Source organism: Acyrthosiphon pisum, chromosome X (assembly GCF_005508785.2).
Source record: "Acyrthosiphon pisum isolate AL4f chromosome X, pea_aphid_22Mar2018_4r6ur, whole genome shotgun sequence".
NCBI lineage: Eukaryota > Metazoa > Arthropoda > Insecta > Hemiptera > Aphididae > Acyrthosiphon > Acyrthosiphon pisum.
In genome coordinates this window covers 94126471-94129872 of record NC_042493.1, presented here as the reverse complement: position 1 = coordinate 94129872, position 3402 = coordinate 94126471, and the positions used below count along the sequence as shown (strand labels likewise).

Below are 3402 nucleotides of genomic sequence, written 5' to 3'. Positions count from 1 at the left end.
GAGTTACAAATTAAAACTTATACTTAATTTAAATACAATTACTGTGTAATTATACAATACATAAATAGAGTTTATTCATACAAACCTAAAAAGTGGTAACAAAGTTCTAGGAAAATTCTTTGATGTCAAAAAAGTTTTTGATTGTATAAATCACGAAATACTTATAAATAAATTAATATATTGCGTTAAGAGAGATAATATAATATACAAATTATTAAGTTCATATTTATCAAATAGAACGTAAATAGTTGGGGTTTTTAGTTCTTAAAGTATACGTTATATATACAAGAAGAAAAATTATTTGCAAAAAAAAAAAACATTATTATTTTAGTTATAAGATTTAAAATAAAAATACAAACCTCAAGATATTTGTTTTTGATTAGTATTGTGCAAATACAAATTGTTTTGATATAATAAATAAAATATTCAACATAGGTATTTGCAATCAACTTTATAAAACAATATCACATATAAACCAAACAGTTAAGAGAAATTATGAATGATAATAATGTGTTCGCTCATATTCACTGCTGTAAAATAATCCACAATTAATAATTAACAAAACGTAATAACTAATTGTGAGCAAACCTTTACCTGGATTATTGTCATCAGATATTTTTCTACATTTATACAATTCTATAAATGTTGTTCATAAACTAATGAATGAATTTTTTTCAACAAATTCATCAGTATATCCAACACATTTAACAAACAGTTAAATCTAAAAAAAATAATTGTACATGATCAACAAATGTTAATAACTAGGGAACAGATGTTGTTGCTTTTGCAACTTTTCTTCTACTGTTTCCATTTTCCTAAATAAATTTTAAATGGGTTCCAAGTAAGTATCAATTAAAATCCAAAATCGGCAAATGTATAAACATTAAAATTTTAAACAAAGATTTTTCAAACAAACTCAATTATGTTAGTAGTTTAGATTGTTAAACAAAATTAAAGATATTTTTTTTTTTTGCAGAATTCAAATATTGTTTAAGAAAAAACAAAGATAAAAATAAATGTAAAATTATGTTTTGCTAAATATTTATTCAAAGTATACTGTGAACCCTGACGTAAAAAAAATATAATAAGTCAATAAAAATTAATTTAAAACATTTACAACAGAACGTTGTAATTATTTAGTGAAATAATGCAATTAATTTTACCAACTTTTACAAATACAACATCCTTTGCACTAGTAATAACTAATAGATATAAGTAAATAAAATATAATCGGAACAAAACTACTTCACTGGCTGACTTTTTTTCAGGGTTGGTAACATATGCGTATAAAACTAAATAACGACTAAGACATACTAAATTTCCTTAAATTTAGAATACAATTAAAAACAATACAAATGTCTTTTTTTTGTAATTTTAAGTTATAACAAAAACATATATATTTTTATTAATATGAAAAATTATTTAATTATCACAAATGTATTTTTTGTTATTATGAAATAATAATTATTAATATTAAAGTAGCTTATTAAGACAGAATAAATATGAACTAAATGGTACTTAGTAATTAATATAAAAAAATTAAAAAAATTATCACAAAATATGACAATTATTATTTATTATTATACATTTATAACTTTATAAGAACTGTTCAATCCAGCAAAAAAAAAACTTTTATACGTTTTATACATACGTATAATACGTGTTATATACTGTACTGTATTTTACGTTCCAACCCGGCTTTTTTTAAAAAATTGTTTTTCCACAAACATGTAATTTTCTATTTTCGAATATTACATACAAGAATACAACATGCGTTTTGTTACCTATGGGCTCATTTCTTGAGTAAAACAGTAAAATACACCTATTGGCTATTGTATAATGGTAATTTGTTATATTGAATGAAAATCAACATTACATTTCTTGTTTAATTATGATAGTCAAATATAAGTAGTAAGTATTTATAAATATTAAAAAATATGTTAAAAAAATGAGAAAATTAGTCACCCACTTAACATTGTTTCGAACAACTGTCACAAAAAGTATGTTAGTGACCGTAGGCGCAAATAGTGTTAGAGTTTGGGGGGCCTAAAGCCCAACTTTAACACGTAGACTGCGTATGTCTTTTTGCTGTTTTCACCCAGTGCGTATGATAAAAGTAAAAACAAAATAAATTTTAAAAAAAATAAAGAAACTACTCATAACGACGTATGTATTACATCTTAAAAAAAAACATGCGTTTAATCCGCGCTAAATAATTATAAATTAATATTCAGCCACGCGTAGGGAATTTTAAACCATTTATTTTAAATCTATATTAGACGCCATTTGGCGTCAAACGCGTTGCTGAATGATACTTATGATGCCAATTGGCGTCAGTACGCAGTCAACGTGTTAATAATATTGAATAGGCTTGAAACAAAATGTAGTAAATTTTTGGGGGGTTCATCTCCAAAGCCCCCTATTTAGCATATTTTTGTGACGCCATTGACTTAATTTAACCTACCAGCGAATATAGACTCGGCTAATTGAAAAAAAAGTAGCCTGGGAAAGTAGTGTTATAGGTACCTACTATATAATAATATGCACTTAGTGTCTTAGTGGTTTAAATACATTTTAGGCAGGATCAATGATAGTACTTATTATAGTACATAACGCTAAAATTATTTTGAGCATATTTTGGAACCATAGCTAATGTAGTCTTCAAACAAGTCTGGTGTATTTACGTCATTGAGTTTCGTTCCATCACGGACGGGTTTTAATGTGTTGAGTGGTTTTTGAAAGTGTTTCTTTTCAGCAGATATAATAATATGATACCAGTACATTAATCCAATTTACAACATGAAATACACACCTCCGCTAGAATAAAAATGTACGTTAATATCGACTATGCATCGTAAACCAGACAACAACATTATTATAATATTTTTCTTTTACTCACAGAAGAATTTCAAAAATGTCTATTAGGTACCTATACATAATAGTTATACACACAAAATAATGTGTTGCAATTTTGAGCGGCTTGATTTGAATTTCATGTATTACAATTCGCAATCCTATCCACGAATTATGTTTGACCACGATCCTTACAGCAGCCCAAGGTACTATGCATACAGCAAGACATTTCTATTCTCTAGTCTCTATAGTCTTCGTTAATATTGGTTTCTTTAATAAATGACAACATTGTCAACATTAGGAATTTTATATTAGGTAGGTATAATATTTTGTATCTAATACAAATGCATGATAATACTTACGCACCGAGCACGGTTTGATTGAGAGCACGATTTAAGATAGTACTATCTTAAATCGTGATTGAGAGTGGGCTGTTCTGTGTTATCATATTTTATCAACAAGTGAGATCCAAAAATCCAAAAATCCTTTATATTATGGTCACGGACTAAGATATTATATCTCTATATTTCTTCAGTCTACGTCTAGTAA

The 3402-nt window shown here is 26.2% G+C and overlaps 1 long non-coding RNA gene across 1 annotated transcript; it reads right to left on the bottom strand.

The window, feature by feature from the left end:
* Window positions 1-370: 370 nt before the first annotated feature.
* LOC107885201 lies at window positions 371-3167 on the bottom strand. Its single transcript, XR_001680368.2, has 4 exons — window positions 2900-3167; window positions 2685-2817; window positions 595-721; window positions 371-530 (listed from the first exon to the last, which is right to left on the bottom strand). It is a non-coding gene; the product is annotated as an uncharacterized LOC107885201 (long non-coding RNA).
* Window positions 3168-3402: the final 235 nt, after the last annotated feature.